The sequence below is a fragment of the Pinus tabuliformis genome, chromosome 7, assembly GCF_031772625.1.
Source record: "Pinus tabuliformis cultivar Carrire ecotype Pingquan chromosome 7, CPIR1, whole genome shotgun sequence".
Taxonomy (NCBI): domain Eukaryota; kingdom Viridiplantae; phylum Streptophyta; class Pinopsida; order Pinales; family Pinaceae; genus Pinus; species Pinus tabuliformis.
Window position 1 is genome coordinate 1589806550 of NC_142293.1, and position 18487 is coordinate 1589825036.

The window sequence follows — 18487 nt, forward strand, 5'->3', positions numbered from 1 at the left end:
GAAGTTGTGATACACCATGAACACATCCATCACCCAGTAGCATTGTAGCTTGACATGCACTCTAGTAAGAGCACAAATGTACTAGCATTGTCATGTCGAGTCATGTTTCCCACATCTCTATTATGGGCTATGTTGTCAATCAATCTAATGTAACATAGAAGTCCAAGAGATACACTTGTTTTACAAAGAGTCGTGTAAAGTCAAAAGGTCACGGAATTCAAATAGTCATGAGGGTAGTCGAACAACCACAAGGGTCAGTTTCACCCTTGGCTATAAATAACCCCTCATTTGTACATGCAAAGGACTTTTTCACCTCAGTTGTTCCCACATATCTAAGAGAGTCTGTAATCTTTTCTTGAAGGAGTAAGTAGTGGCTCCAATGCCCCACACTCGGGGTTAGTGATGTATGGTGTAACGATATGTCTTAGAACTTATGTTGAACACTTGAACTATTTCACTTGTTGTAATACATAATCTATTAATGGAAATGTGTTGTATATGTTGTTAACGTTGTTTCACCCATGGTAGCTATCTCCCCAGACATCAGATGGACCTTTCGCATGAAACTTGTTATAACAACCATTGCACTTGTTCAGACTCATCTATTGAGTGTTGTACATGTTATCTTACCTTGTGTGCTATGACATCTGCATCTGTGTGGACTACTCCTCCAAAAGCTGTGCATGTCCTATTGTGTTGTGTGTTCCTATCTGAGTTAGGACTTCATCCCAAACAACTTGGAACTCACTCTCACCCTCTCCCCTTACAGTGAAAGAACCATTGACACAAGTACACTAGCATTCACCAGGCACATGAATCTAACTTCTCAAAGGCAAAGCAGACCACTCTCCTGTGCTGACAAGCAAGAGTTGAGGCAAATCCTTAAGACAATGGGAATCAGGCCATCATACCGGATGGGACTCCCACACTAAATGGTGTGAGGTCTAGTTGGGACTTCATACCGGGGTGATCCCCTGAATGTTGGTGGTTCCAGCACCGTCAATAGGTTGATAACTAAATTTGGTAGCCTTGGTAGTTGCAGCATTCTTGTTACAATACTAAGGATCATCACTTTTTGACGTCGTTGTCGAGAAGGTGTCAAAGCATGCATTGTTTTCTTCCCTAGTTTATTCATTTATTTTACTTTCTACAAAAGCAAAAAATATTTGCATTAGGCATATTTCATTTCAAAAACAGAAAATTGCATTACATTAGCATTCTTATTAAAAAAAAAAATACTTCTCCAACACCAACCCCCCCATTTTATCACATGGTGCAGTAAGAGCCACATCACCACTCACTTTTGCAGGTAGAATAAGAGGAGATGACAAAGAAGATAGAAGAAATAGATAGAGATGATAACAATGAGGAAGATCCTCCTGGATTTCTCATTCAAGATAATGATGTTAGTGTGGACATGAAGAACATCCCTCCATCTTTTCTTCCAAAATTTCATGGTCTAAGGTCAGAGGATCCAAAAACCTTTCTCTTTGAATTTGAAATTGTTTGTAGATCTTATGGTTACTTATTAAACACTCAAAAATTGAGATTGTTTCCATCAACATTGAAGGATAAAGCTCTTAAATGGTTCATGAGTTTAGGGACTAATTCAATAAGATCATGGAATGTTATACAAAATATATTTCTATAAAAATATAAAGATCATGATCTTAAAGAATAAACCTTTAAAATGAATCAAAAAGAAGATGAGAGCCTTGAGGATCTAATAGAGAGGTTCATGTATAATGTTAAGAGGGAAAAATTGCATAATCTTGGATCAAACACACTAAAAACCCTCTTACAACAATTAGGGATGACTAGATTGATATCCTTGATCTCACGAGTAGAGGTGATGTATACCAATTATCATTTGAATAAATTTGTGAAACATGCAAACACATATCAAGAGGAAGGGCAAGAGTAAGTCAATCAACATCAAGATCGGTAAGTCAAGTTAAACTTGGAAATTTGCTTGATAACTTTAAAACATAAATTCTTAGCAATATAAGTGAACAAGTAGAAATGTTAAGAATACAAAATGAGAAAAAGAAGATGTTAATATTTTTGCTTTTCACGTAGAATCACATGGTGTTAATATTGCCCCTCATTACCAAGGTTGAAGGAATTTTAACAAGAGGACAATGGAGCAAGTCAATTGCCATTGCACCTATGTTATGTAGCTTCAAGAGGACCATGGTAGCCTATTCAACCTGATATGATGCAAGAATCTAATTCACAATTTCAAGTTTATGCACATCCATATCAAAGTAATTGGAACACACCCTTTCCTTGACAACCTTGGCCGTCTCAACCCCAAAACTAATCTTGGCAACAAGGTTAACAAGGAACTTATGGGAGCCATCCACAATATCCTCAATATTTTCCTCAATATCCTCCATACCCAACTCCATGTTAACCCTAGCATCCACCTCCACCATAGCCACAACCTCAACCACATCCATCTCAAAGATCCACTCCCACTCAACTACCTATACCACCATTTCCACACCCATACAAGGAAGTAGCTCAACCCACTTACGATATTAAGGTACAACATTTCCAAACAACTCCTCTTGATCTCAATGGTATTCATCGTATCTTAGGAAGAGTATTGTAGAAAAGAGATTCTCTTGATGCCATTGAAGGAAAACATGCAGAAAAATAAGATTCAAATGCGAAGACCAAACAATCATGGGCTACACTTGATAAAGAACAGACATCAAAATCAGAGATTGAGAATGTTACATCATGTTCACCATTAGATCCTCTATGTGTTCAAGAGAATAATCAACAAAAAGAAGAAGATCTGAATTTCATGGACGAAGACATCCAAGATGATTCAAATCAGCAAGTGGACCAGGGGCATCACAACTATATTGAAATATGGTTCCAAAAAATTGTTAAGTTGCAGCAACACACTTTTCTTCAACAACTTTTGATCTCATCTCAGTCAAAGAAGTTGGCATCTCACATTCAGGTGCATGTCAAAGCATATGTTTCAATCTTACAAATGATTTCATCTATCATCCTATTATGAAAGTGGCTCAACTGGAAGTATTCCTACACTTGAAAATGATTTTTTTTTTCAAGTAGAGTAGGATAGAGAAAAAAAATGAAAAATAAGAGAAAAAAATAAAATCTCAGGTGAAAACCTCATTTGAGGTGCCTTAGATAGGATCATTGATTGAAAACCTCCATGAGGCGATCAATGGGTTGGAAAAATGAGAAAAAAGAACAGATCCCAGGGGAAAACCTCCTTTGAGGCACCTGGGTACACCTACTAGTTGAAAATATCATTAAGGCAGCTAGTAGGGATAACAAAAGAGAAAAAAATGAAAAATGAAAAATAAAAAAAAAATTTGCTCCATGTATCTCTCTCTCATGAATGCAGGTGGTCTCCAACCTTTACAAGTAACAAGAACACTTTAGCACCAAAAGAAAAAGTTGGTCAAAATTCTAGTCAAAGGAAGTTAAACTTGGACTTTCTCCTCCTTTGCTCAGATGCTCTAGAAGGACCAAGGCCATGCCAATCCATCACCCTCATCTATTTCCACTATCCACCAATCATTCCCAATCTTTTCCCATTCATTTTCCTTGTTGTCCTAAAATTCTACACGAAGGCTTTGTTTTGCTATAGGAAGCTAAAATACACAGAGAAGAAAATTATTTTTGTCATATCTTGAAAATAGTGGATCCATTTTCTAAGTTCTTTTAGGAGAAGATGGATATGGATCATGGTAACATGCCCATGCAATTTCAACAAATTCTGGTGCACACATTTTGAGAAATTGACCTCCATCATCAACAACCATTTTTAATTTTTCTTGATATCTGTGCATCCATTTTCTGAGTTGTTTCATGGAGAGATTCATATGGATGATGGTAACATGCTCAAAAAATTTCAACAAATTCCAATGCACACTTTTTGAGAAATTGATCTCCATCACCTACAACCATTTTTAATTATTCTCGATATATGTGCATCCATTTTCTGAGTTGTTTCATGGGGAGATGCAAATGGATGATGGTAACATGCTCAAGAAATTTTATCAAAGCTAGTGCACACTTTTCGAGAAATCGACCTCCATCACCTACATCGACTTTTAATTTTTCTCTAGATTCATGCATCCATGGGCCAAGGGTTTTTTATGGGGAGGTGCATACGGATGACGAAAACATACTCAGGAATCTCAAGTCAATCCATTCTACCATTTGAGAGATATGCACAAAACAAGTCTACTATAGGAGGTTGTTCTAAATTGCTATAGGAAGATCCTGTAGCACTACAGGATGGCTGAGAATAAGCTACAAGAGGCAATCCAACTAGAGAAAGGGGTCAAAATGTCATTTCGTCTTTAGGGAAGCTTGAGAGAGGTCCCCCAACACCACTTTCATCACTCATTCACTCCATCTAGCCAAATTTCATCTTCAAACTCCACTCTTCCTTACATGAAAAAAAAACAGAAAAAGATTTGTCATCAACTTTTACACTACATACACCACCTCTTGATGATTTTAAACCTATCCTTATAACTCCTATGACTTCCCACCAATCCCACATGCAATAATGAGGTCTTGAAGAGGAATTAAATAACTACTACAAGAACAGGGTTCCTCCTATAGCAGCCTACACAGTTTCAACAAGATCTTGAACCAGATTGTTTGCAGCTCCAAAATAGAAGATCCATCCACCCTGAGGCATTATGAGGTTATTCCTGAATCTTAGAAGGGCCAAACCATCCTCGAATATCATATGTAAGGTCATCCATCAACTCCAAAAAAAAAAAATTCATTATTCAGGAAAAACAACATGCTATGAAAGCCTATGCATCAACAAACAAAGGAAGTCAGCACCTCTGAAATCATCATGTTATGAAGCTCAGCAGCAACATTTTAGCCAAGGATGTGAAGTGGCAACAACAAGAACATAAAAACCAAGAAGATATCCAGATTCAAGGCTATTAACAATAGGACCTCCAACATATTATCACATGTAGCTCCAGGATCATCAATAGCAGCTTCAGAACCACCAAAGGCAACTTCAACTGCCATATCAGTAGCCTCAATATCACCTGCAAAAACACATCGAGGCTAAGGCTGATGTATGAAATCCTTTAAACCTTTCCTATGAACTTATTTTAGCTTGAAAAACATTGCAAGTGTATGAAGGAAAAAAATTTGCAGCCAAGATTAGCAGTAGAGTAACCTCGGCCTTATCGAAAAATTAACTTCGATTTTCCACCAAGACACTCACACATGGGGGATAGGTCAAGAAAAAAGTGAAAAGGACTTGAGAAAGTGGGATGTAATCATTTAGTCGTGATGGAAGGCAATGAGTGCGAAGGGTAGGTGAGGGAAAATCAAAGCAATTTGAGTTTATTGTGCATGCAATGAAATAATAGATAAAAGTTGAAAAATAAAAGAGACAAAATAATGGAAAAAAGTTAAAATATATATATATATATATATATATATATATATATATATATATATATATATATAAGGTGGACCCACCACCTTTTCGAATGCAAATATTAGTTTCTACAAGATTCAGGTTGTGTGCGACTCGCGTACTCACCACTCTTCATCATCCCATTAGCTCCCAAATCAAATTTCTTCCCCTCTCTAGATTGCTACAGGAAGATTATAATTGCTATAGGAAGATCATGTACCACTATAGGAAGTTCAAGAAACTACTACAGGAAGCTAACAGAGTGCTACGGGAAGGCAAATTTCACCCAGAATAGCCACTAGAGCCTTGCGGAGCAAGGAAATATTAAAAGGAAATGGAAAGGGTGCAATCAAAAGGTAAGGGATATAATGAAGGGATTGCACTTGAGTTTGCAGTCAATTTACAAGATCCAAGTGGCCAAGAAGATGAACCAAAAGCAAGGCATTGCCCTCAAAAATAGAACTCATTACAATTGAAGAATCATTTGAGAGAAAGAAGCAACCTCAACCTACATTAAGGCGTCCTTGGGAAATTGAGATAGAAAAAAATGCAGTAGCAAGAAAAGAAGAAGAAAGAGCATCAAATAGACCAGCAAACAAAGCATGAAACATGTCAGCATACATGAAGAACAATAGGGTAAGGAGGATGGATAGGTTGCTCAGAGGATGAGAAACAATTTCAATAGGGGGTATGATGGGCCTCCAAATTAGACAAAAATTAAGGCCCATCTAACCTTTCTTAGGCACATGAGGGTTATATTAAACCTCTCCTACATTTAATAACGTGTGTTAGCTTTAATATGTTCATTAGGAAGGTTTAGAGATGATTTCATATTTTTGTTTGATATTCTTTATTTTTGTAGAATATTGTGAGAATATTGGGCAAATTATGAAGATTTAGAGGAGGAGATAATTTAGGGACTTACTCCCTACTATAGAAGGATCAATATTGGATAATAAATCAACAAGATATCATGAAATCATGCACACATTCTAGAGCTCCAATGATTGAGAAAATCTAGGAATGTGTTCCTTGACATTTAATGCAGATTCTTAGTGTTGGGAAACAAATCCACTATTTGAGGGATTTTGGAGGGGAAAGCTTCCTCCTTTAATAGAGAATACTTCCTAATCATTTTTTATAATTTCCAATTTGAATCTTCCTCTAAGGGTTGGTTTTTCTTAGTCTTCTTGTGGAGAACGCTTGTATTTTTGCAGCTCCACTTTCATTTTTTGCATGGATGTAATTGTGTTGATGGAAATAATGAAGATTGGCTCCATGTTCAAATTCTAAATCTTGTTCTCCTTCATAGGTATCTGTGTTTCCTTGGTCTTGGCCATCCTAGGAGCCTTAGATCCCTTTTGTATAACGTACTTTTCTTCTTTTCACTTCTCATTCATATGCATCTCTTGTTCTTGGTTGTCCTATTTCTGCATTTAGTATTGATGATTTCTTGTTGTAGGATTGGGTTACATGGTTGAAGCAAGTTCTTTTGGAGGATCACAATAATTATTTTATCCTTGTAACAACTTTTTAAATTCATAGTAATCATTGAGCTACTTGGACTAGTTTTCTTATTCACAAATCCAAATTTCTAGAAGTCCCTTGTAGCAAATAGTAGTAATTTTCTGCTACTTTTTTTAACAAGCTAAAGAGCTTCAATTGAGTTGATTCAACTTGAATTAGATCATACAAACATTCAAGTTAATAACAAAATTCACCCCATTTAATTTTCACTTGATTAGGTTAGAAATTTGATAGATTAACTAGATCACTAGTTCTCATATTTCTAGATTTTAGACTAGTAATTTTCTGCTGATTTTGAGCATGTTTTAACAAGGGTATTTTTGAGTGATTGCACTTGGAATGGATACCTAATACATCCTATTCAATACCAAAAATTTTCACATCCAATTTAGATTTTATTTTGTCGTCCATTCGTTGAATTATATCTTCCTATAGAAAATCTTGTAACTTCCTATAGCAACCTATAACTTCCTGTAGCAACACCTATAACTTCTTGTAGCACTCTTCTAGCATGTATATACTTTCCCAGATTTTCTCAAAAATCTTGTTTTTTTTCCCTTAGGGTTGAATCATAACCCCTAGGCTCTAAATAAATGGTTAAGGAGGAATAAACACCACTTAGGACTCTCCTTTCTACCCCTACAAAACATCTCAACAATTTGGGTTAATGGACATATTTATGAATTGGATAATACAATAATGATTTTCTTGTTTTCCACATCCAATGAGTTCTGTCAATGGTTCTAGAATATTTTAAATGTAATGATTGATATTTATTTCATTATCTTTACTTTATGCAATTATAATAGGTTTTACTTCCTTGTATTTTATTTACTACAATAGGTTAAGGATTCCATTTCGAGCATTTCCAATTTTGCAATTAGTTTAGGATTTGATGATTACATTCACTCCCATACATTATGACAACGAAGGAAGAACACATTGTATGTTGCACACATAGTGTTGATACCTATTAATTTTGTACGAACCCCGGGTTGATAATTAAAGTTGGTAGCCTTGGGAGTTGCAACATTCTTGTTGCAATAATGAGGCTCATCAACCTCCTCTTTGGTAGGTACATACTCCAACTTCACAATCCGATTGGAAACTTTCTCTCTCAAGAAATGATACTTAGTTGGAATATGCTTTCTATTAGAGTGGAAAACATGATTATTTTACATACTAATGGCACTTTTGTTGTCACAAATAATAGGCTTAGGTTGCTAATAAAACACTTTTACATCTTGCAAGGTCTGCTTCACCTACAATAGTTGAGTGCAACAAGAAGTTATTGCAATATACTCTACTTTAGTTGTAGATAAAGAGATAGAAGCTTACTTCTTGATCAGCCATGAACTTAGGCATTATCTAGGAAAGAAAGCACAACCACTAGTGCTTTTTCGATCATCTACATCACATACCCAATCATCATAAGTATAAAAAATAAACTGAAAATATTTACCTTTAGGGTACCACAGTCCATAATCCATTGTTTCTCTTAGATATTTTGAGAATCTTGTTGGCTTCTAGTAGATGGATTTGTCTAGGGGCTGCTTGAAATCTTCTAACAATCCCAACGGCCTACATAATTTCTAGTCGTGAAGCTATCAAATGCACTAGGTTTCCAATAATGGATATGTATAAAGTATGATCAACTTCTAGTGATTCATCAATCTTACTAAGTTTGCAACCTGCAACCATTGGTGTGCTCACTAAAGAGCATTCCTCCATGCCAAACTTTTTCAACACTTCCTTGAGATATTTTCTTTGTGAAATGAAAATCCCTTTGGGGGTCTACATAATCTACAGTCCAAGGAAATAAGATAATTCTCCAAGCATGGACATCTCGAACTCGGCCTTCATATTTTCTACAAAATGGCATGTTAATAAGTTTGAATCACTAGAAAAAATAATGACATCAACATATACAACCACCACTATGATTTTTCCATCCTTTTCTTTGACATATAAGTTGCAGTTAGTTGCACCTATTTTGAATCAACACTTGAGTAGGAAGTTGTCTAGCTTGAAATATTATGCCCTAGGGTCTTGCTTGAGACCATACAAGGCCTTCTTAAGCTTGCAAACATAATCGGGATTCTTTTTCAGCTAAAAACCATCTAGATACTCTATGTAAACTTCTTCCTATAATTCTCCATTTAGAAAGGTAGATTTGACATCCAATTGATATATTTTGAACTTCTTAAAAAAAGAAAATTCGAAAAAAAAAAAATTATTGTCTCTGATCTTGTAATAGGAGCAAAAGTTTCATCAAAATTTGGTCCTTCATTTTGAGCATAACCTTTGCATACCAACCTTGCCTTATATTTCTTACCACTTTTCCACAATCATTTAACTTATTCCTATTTCATGCCAATGACATTCTTATTTGTTAGTCAGGGAACAAGTTCCCATGTTTGATTTTTCTCTATTTGGTCCAATTCTTCATGAATAGATTTTAACCAATTATGATATTGACTAGTTTGTGCAACATCCTTTGGTTCCTCCATGGATAAGAGTCCTACATGTGCTTGCATAAGGGGATTGAGCATCTTTCTTCTTGTTTGAACACTTGTTTTTAAATCACCAACAATTTGGTCAGTTGGATGATATTTTTGCACATAACTTGAAGGATCATCGACTTAAGCACTGGAGGGATCTTCATTCTCTTCTTTTGATAGTGGCTCATGGTCCTCCTCATTATTGGTAATTGGTTCATTAGTGTTGGTATTTGTTGGTTTTTTGTCTTCAGATTCAAGATATTCATCCACTTTGACATGAATACAATCAACAATCCTCTTGGTATTCTTATTATAGCATCTATATCCTTTGTTGTTTTGAGAATATCCTAGAAAAATGCCTTCATCAACCCTTGCTTTGAAATTACCAAGCTTGTCATCATTCCTCTTGATGTAACACTTGCTACCAAAAACTATGAAATGCTTGACAATTGTAGGTCTGCCATACCAAAGCTCATAGGGAGTTTTGTCACTGTTTGGTCTGAAATGAGCTCTGTTGAGTATTACCATTGTTGTATGAATGGCTTCAGCCAAAAATCTCTGTTGAACTTTCCTTTCCTCCATCATAGCTCTCACTAGTTTTTGTACTAATATGTTGGCTCTCTCTGCTACAACATTTTATTTTGGAGTTTTTTCTATAGTGAAATGCCTCTTGATGCCATCCTTCTTGCAAATTCGATCAAACTCCTTTGATGTGAATTCACCTCCATTATTAGATTTTATGCTCTTGATTTTGCAATCAGTTTCATTTTCAGTCATGGCTTCGAACTCTTTAAACTTTTTAAAGGCTTCATATTTATCTCTAAGAAAATCAACCCACATCATCCTGCTAAAACCATCAATGATAAGCATGAAATACAATTTACCTGTGGGTGATTGAGTTCTTGATGGTCCACACGATTCCATCTGTACTTGCCATAATGCCTTTGATGATGAGATCTCCTTTGACTTGAGTGCCACTCTAGTTTTCTTTCCCAATTGACAATATTTCCAAATCAAATTCTCTAGTTTTGGAAGCCTAGGTAAATTCTTGACAACATTCTTCTTTCTTAGTTTGACTATTTGTTCAAAGTTCATATGTCCAACTCTCCTATGCCACATCCAACTCTCATCAATCTTTGATAGACAACACCTCTCTATTTTCTTCCTAATAACATACATATTGTTTTCTATTCTCACAACTTTAGCCATTATTTCACCTGTGCCTGTAGACTTGATTTGAAAATTCTAAAATCACATCATAGCCTTGATCACACATATGTGACACACTAAGAATGTTATGTTTCAACACACCAACATATAAGACATTGTTCTCTTTACCTTTGTCGTTAGATAGGTTGATAACTTCTTTACCAACAATCTTACCATGTTGGTTGTTACCAAAGGTTAAATTACCCTTTTCAATTGGTTTTGATGTCAATAACTTGCTTTTGTCTCCTAACATGTGCCTAGAACAACCATTGTCCACATATTAATGACTCCCTTCATTTTGAGCATACAAAACAATATCACGTTGCTCTCTTTCTTCATTTTCTTTTGAAACTTTGTGCTTTTGTTCAATTTTCTCAATAACCGGTTCATGCCTCTTCTCCTTAAGTTTGCAATCAATAGTTATATTCCCAAAATTTTGACACTTAAAACATTGAACCAGATAATTCAAAGGAGCAAAAGAATTGTTGTACTTGGGTTTCCTTTTCCTCTGTTGATTTCTTCCTCTAGATCTGAGTTTCCTATAGGATAGGTTTACTCTGCAATCTATTGCTTTGTGGCCATAATTGGTGTAGGCAAAACAATATCCTCTAAACAAATCAACATAAATGGAATTACGTCTTCTATGTTGGGTTGTCTTTTGAGTATTTCGTTTTGTTTGACCAACGTTATTCTATTTTTGTTGTTGATAATTCCTTGACTGGTTTTTGGGCTGCATATATCCTTTTTATTGTTGCATCTTATTTTATTGCTAGTACAAATGTAATTTGTTTCTTACCCTTTAATTATGTTGTTGCGCTAGACTCAACCTTAAATCCAAGACTAGTTCAATCTTTGGAGACTCGTTTTGATTATAATATTTCATCCAAATTTTTAGTTCCTCTTCCAAATTTTTGATTGAAACATAGATGCGTTTTTTCCTTCTCTAACTCCTTTAGCAAAATAATTTCACCTTCTAGCCTTTCACAAGATTGACTCCTCTCATTCAACTACTGGTTTAGGGATCCTTGAATCTTCTTACCTTCTTCTATTTACAAGAGTAATGGTTCAATAGCTTCACCATTTTCTTTAATCAATGACTCCTAAGATTTAATTTTCTTTCTTAGACTTCCAATTCCTTCAAGTGCACTTACCATTTCTCCTTTTAGGCCACTTTAGTCTCTTCATCATCATAATTGATACTTCAACTTGTAGATTGTCTAAGGCCATCAACATGAATTCTTTTGGGCTTTCATCATCTCTATCCTCATTTGAGGATTGGTTGGCTTCACTTTTGGAGGAACTTTATTCTTGAACATAGAGACCTAACTTTTTAGTATTCTTTCTATCTTTGTACTTTCCTAAATTTTTATTTCATATCATAATTTTTCTTCTTTTCAAGATACTTTTATGCATAGTGACCAAATTTTCCACCATTAAAGCACTTAAAAGTTAGCTTACCTTTATAATTTTCTAATCCCCTCTTGAGCTTCCTCATGAAATTTCCTTATTCTTCATCAGATTCACAACATGAGTCATCATGCTCTTCCTTGGGATTATTATCTGCTTTGAAGGCTAACTCTTTTATTGTAGGCTTTCCATTAGAAATTCTCATCTCATAGGCTGTAAGGATGCCAAGTAATTGATCTATAGTGAGAGTGTTCAGATTGGTCATTTCTTCAATGGATGAAACATTGGGATCAAATATCTCATGAAGAGATCTGAACCTCTTACGATGTTCACAACTTCATCAACCATTTTTTTGATATCTTCATCATCAGGCATCCTTAATGACTCAAATTACATTCTAAAACGTTCAATTTTAACTTCCTTTATCTTGTTGTCACCTTTATAGAAACTGATCATATTGTCCTAGATGACTTTGGCTGATATGCAGTCAATTACCTTGACAAGTTCTGATTAAGGTAGGCCAACAAGTGGAGCATTCATGGCTTTAGCATTATATGTAAAGTCCATGTTCTAATTTTTAGTAATCACTACTGGAGTCTTTTGATATTCTTCTTCCACAACATCCCATATATTAGCTCCATGTAATTGAATGCATGTCTTCATCCTTACTTTCCAAAACATATAGTTTCTTCCATTCAACATTGGTGCCCTGTTGGTAAATCCTCCTTCCTGGTTTGTCACAGTACCGTATCTTTCTTCCGGTTTTTAAACTGATATGAAGTAATTGGGCTCTAATACAAATTGTTGGAAACTAGGACAATACTGAGAGGGGGTTGAATCAATATTATAGGATTTTTCACAATTTAACAAATTTATTTTACTTATGCAATGATATTATGACACCATAAATAATTCATTCACATGAGCATGAAACAAAATAATTTTAGTAACACAAGAAACACAAAATTTCTTCAAACTACTCTTCAATTCCTTCACAAGGTAATCAACATGTTGTTGTTACAAATTTCTCTGGCTACAACCAGCAAGAATCTACAACATCTTGATTTATCAACTACAACTGTATGGAGCTAAAACCCAAAATATTTACCAACACCTACTAGAAGGAGCACCAACCCCTTATCTACAACCTATAACTTGCTTAACATCAATGGTTCATCTTTCATCCATTTTCAAACTATAACCATGAATGCCACCTCTACTTACAATATAAAAAAAATTGTCCAACACCACCTTCAACAATCTATGATTATTGATAAATACACTAGCACACTAGCACCACGCTTCACCACCAATTCTAACACCCAAACTCTTGCAAAAAACTTGTAGAATTCCTCAATCGATTCTGCTTATAAAGGATTTGGCTTGATATTTTTGGCCTCTTTTCTTTTGAGTTATGTACACTTTTATCTTTGCATGATAGTTTGTAGGGTTTAGTAGGGATTTACTATATTTAACAGGTTCTTAACTTTAGCTTAGCTACCAATTCACCACTTAAATTGTTTGTTCCACCAATAATAGCCATTAGTCACTCTTGCATTGGCTCCTTATCTCTTTTTCACCATAAAACCTCACGTCATGACTTTTGCCTTGGTCTTTTAGGTGCTTAACTTCTTTTAAGCCTGAGAGGGCTAATTTTATTTATAAATAAGCCTTCCTACCCTTGGTTGCTACTGCCTCAAACCTTGCTCTGGTGCTTGGCCCCTAATGCCTTTATCTCGGTGTTATTTTGTTTACACCCTTTTAAACCTTTTGGGCTCCATTGAGCAGGATGAGTTGTCAGTGGAGTCCTCCTACTCTACTTCTCATTGGTCATTTCTCTATTGCTTGTCAATGTCAATGTGTCCCGACACTTAATCCTCTTAGCCATTTTCTTTGTGCACCCTTTTGAAATCCTCCGGGGTGAACCTGCAAGGATGAGTTGTCTCGGTAGGGTCCTCTTGCTACAACTACACCCAATCATTACACACCTTGTATGAGTTGGCTCTAATAGTAGTTATGTCATCCTAACACCTGGTTAGCCCACCTATTCCTCTGTGTGCTGCTTCAAATCCTTCCAAGTTCCTTCCAGCTCGATGACATAATGCTAACTTCACATGTGTCACATGTCACTATCTGATTGGTGACATGTGTCACCCAGAAATGGCCTGCCCAACCACCCAAAAAGGATAAAAACCCCTACCACATGTCCACCTCTTATTGGCCTACTGCTAACATCATCTCAAATGAATAATATGTTGCCACCTGTTAATTTTCAAAGAGGAGAGAGAAAATGTCCTAGGGCCCAGTTTTGCAACTGCTTTCCTTTATAAAAAAATTGTGTCCTGACCATTTCCTTAACACTACACAGCCTTGCCACATAGCTCAACTCTTATCCTCTTTTCTCTCTTTGAAATTTTCCAGGGTACTACTGTCAGGCTACAATCGTTTAGTCGAGCTATCAATTGGGTTATGTCATGAGCTAATAAAAATAATTTACGTTGTTGTTTTCAAGCCACATCTTCCCCACTACCTTTGTAGTTTCCCACAAAAGCCATTTCTAGTTTTGTACGCTCCCCTTAGCTTGTTTTTAGTTTTAGAGGGGGGGTGTGAAGTTAACCTCCATTTTTGATATGTGGATCAGTGGTCTCGGAAAACAAGCTATTGTACGATATCCCTGCACATTAATAGTTGAGTTCTAAACCCCCGTGCATTTCTTTTGATGGGGCAGTAAGGATGTGTGGTGATAAATCCACCCAGCTACTTGCCCACCGTTTAAACAGTCACCTTTGAATTTTTCGACCTCCCAACTTTCTCAATCTCTTGACTTGAGTGAAGTAACTAGGACCCACTAGGTTGGGGTCAGGGTCAAGGTTCATACCTTTGGACTTTTTCAGAAACCTCCCAACTTTCTGACTACTGACTAGTCCACGAGCCCGACTAGGAGTTAGTCCCATACAGGTCGGGGATCGGGGATAATTTCCTTTCTCATACTTTTGCAACACAACCTCACTTCTGACTAGGCCTGAAAATGCTTAAGCCCTGACCTTGCACCTAAATCTTCCTGAGTCTTGAGTCTAAGGAACTTCTTACAAAACATAAGGAAGAGGCAAAGCCTTGAGCCATGGAAACCTGCCTGATGAAATTTTTATATGTAATCATAGACTTCCCATAACTCCTTATCTTGAAAGTATTTTTCAGACTTCAATATACCACTAGAAATCTATTTTAGAGCTCTATCCATCTACTTGGGTTCCATCTTCTCTTGAAGTGATATGTTGCACTAGAAATGTCTTCAAAAGTCTCTACACCACTCTCCACTAGTTTCGACCTTCATTCTTATTCTTGTGCTTGGTCCTGAACACCTGTGTCCTCCTTTGCCATCTTTGACATATTTTTCCATATGTTTCCATTAATGAAAACATATTTCTAACATGCCTTTTGTCTTGCACCCAAAAATCACCAGAATCTACCTCAACCTTGGCATGAAGTGAAATTTGTTGATTAATGGGACATTTCCTATCTGCACCTTCTTTTTTTTGCCCCGCACTCCCAAGTACCTTATACCTACAGTATTCATGAATTAAAATTTTCCAAGTCAATTGATGACTTTAATTAAGTGCAAGGCCCCATCATATGCTCAATCATTAACTGGGGGGGGCTCCACACTTTGTATCATTTACAATTAAATTGTGTGCATGTTCCTCAAATCCACCCAACAATATATCTCCATTCACACCATCTGATATTACACACCAACTGTGGGCCCCCCGTGAGTCTACAAGTTAATGTAGGTAAGGGGTTCCATAATTTGGCTTGTTACAAAGCCAAGAGGCTTGGAACACTTTCAAAATTTGGACCACCATAACTCCTTATCCTTTTGGATTTTGTCAAGGTTCCGTAGACCATTGGAAAGTTCTTTCTACTGACTATAAACCATGAAATATGTAGGAGCACCTTAGCTGATCCACTAAGGTAGAAATTCCTTCAAGCCTATAATCACCATCCTTGACCTTAGCTAGGCAATAACATCCATCAATACTCTTACCCTGGCCTACACCCACCCAACTTCAAATGAGCAAGAAACACACTCAACTACAAACCATCTCAAGTATGTCAAAACTGACAATCATCTCATCTTATTTCATCCTGTGATTTTCATCACTGAGGTTAACATTAATGGCAACATAACAATGCCAACATATGGAATACTCATCAACATTCATAGAATAAGGCATCACTGAATTTTTATTCAACAAGGCCTTACCAAACATGAATGACTATTGCAAATCAGAGAAGTCATAACAATAAGACATGGAATAAAAGGAAAGAAAACCGTGCATCAGCGAACCATTAAGGATTATGATAGAAAAGAATTGAGTTTGGATGGATGGACCATCATCAATGGCTAGAAGAATGTAGGAATATAATGAAATCCTATTATTTGGTTTTATCACATATAAAAACCTTAATAGAAAAACTTTGGAGGACAAAGATTTTCCAACTCAGGTACTATGTATGCTCCTAAGGGGAATCTATATTAGATTAAATGTATATGCTATGTCCCCAAGGGGGGAACATATGGGGATAAATGTACATGTGATATATAAATGTATATGTAATATGGTCAACCTACTGATGAAGAATTCCCATGGAAAATATGTGAATAGGTGTACGTAGAGACCATATAGGCCAAGGTTACTCTGCATGTTATCAATTTCTTGGCATAAACTTCGCGTAGGGTCGAGCTTCTCTCCTGCTATTGTGCAACCAAAAAAAAAGAAGATTTGATCTGAATGCCAACAGACTGGAGGGAAGGATGTTTCTGACCTTATTTTCATGTGGGAAGTTTATACTAGACAAATTGGAATAAACAGTTTCATCAAAGGTCATTCTGCAATTAATCGAAATTAAGTGGAGTTTTGTGAGTTGTACGAGGATTCCATCGAGCATATGTGAGCAATCAAGGACCTACACTTAAGGTATGGTCATATTTTGTTGCATGGTGCTTTCTGCTTTTGAAAACAATAAAAGAGACAACATATTATGATGCTGCCTACTATAGGTTTACCATAACTGAGGAAGGATAACAGAGGAAGGAGATTAATCAATGAGAAAAGAACTCCAAGATCACACAATTTTGTTAACTTAAAATATTGATGGTTTGAAATTCATTTCCTTAGATTCATTAAATATTGAGATTTTTTGCATTGAAGTTTTGGACCATCAAGTGTAGTTTATTAAAATGAGATTGAGATTTTTTGGCTTAGGATTTTTAACCGTAAAATGTAATTAATCTTCTAAATAAATTGCAAATGAATCACATTTAATGCCAAAAAAAAATCTCAATAGGTTCCACTTACATGAACCTCATTCCATGAAAAAAATTTCCAAATCAATCTTATTACATAAACCTCAATCCGGGAAAAAATGTGGTAGCATAACATATATTATGTATAAATAAAACTTGCGAATATGCTACCTTTCAAAAATGTTTGGATTCAATGGGTTTAAATCTGTTTGGCTTTAATGGGTTTAAATCTGTTTGGGATTAATCTTCCTACATTACCAGTTTGCAGAAGTGGTTTTATTTGTTTATTGGGATATCAGAGCGGTTTCATTATAGAATGCGTCTGGTGTCATGGTGTTTTTAGTCGATCTGCGATGGGATCGGCAGCTCGGCCCATGAAAAAGGTCTATATGGTGTTATACTCAAACAGTCAGTGGGGTTGGCCCTTGGATTAGTTATGAATTGTGTGCAATCTCTTGTATATTAAATTGGCTTTGTATGGATATTGATCTACTTAAGGGACTAAGTCAATTTGTTTTTCTGTTGGGTTTATAATTGCAGTGTAAATTTATCTCCGAAACCTCTGGATTATTGGGCAATCGGAAAAAAAGTTGTGGATGTCTGCTATTTTTCCTCGCTTATTTTTCTCCACAATTTGAAACTTTGCCTTGCATTTGGTTGGAACTCTTCTCAGGACATTGGAAAGAGAATGGTGCAGAATGTAAAGCTTCGGAAGGCTTTTGTACCCTCTGTTCCCAAAGGTAGAGCCAAGGCCGGGAGGACTACAAAAAAGAGAAGTCGGGCTTTTTTGGACTCTGAATTTCTAGAAGCCGAACAGCTAGACTCGAGTTCGGCGCAAGAAAATCAATCTCAAAACCTCCAGCGCAAGAAACGAAGGACAAATGGGTCAGAGGAAATATCACTTACCGAATCGGATTATAAGGAGCTTAAAGTTGTGCCCTACAACGAGGCCAAACAGAAGGGCAGTGGTGTAAGTGTTCATAAATTACTCGGGAGAAATTCATGATTACAAAGTAGGTTAAAGGGATGGTTGAGTACACTCATGTATATACAAAGGGGAGAACCAAACTACAATTTTTTTTC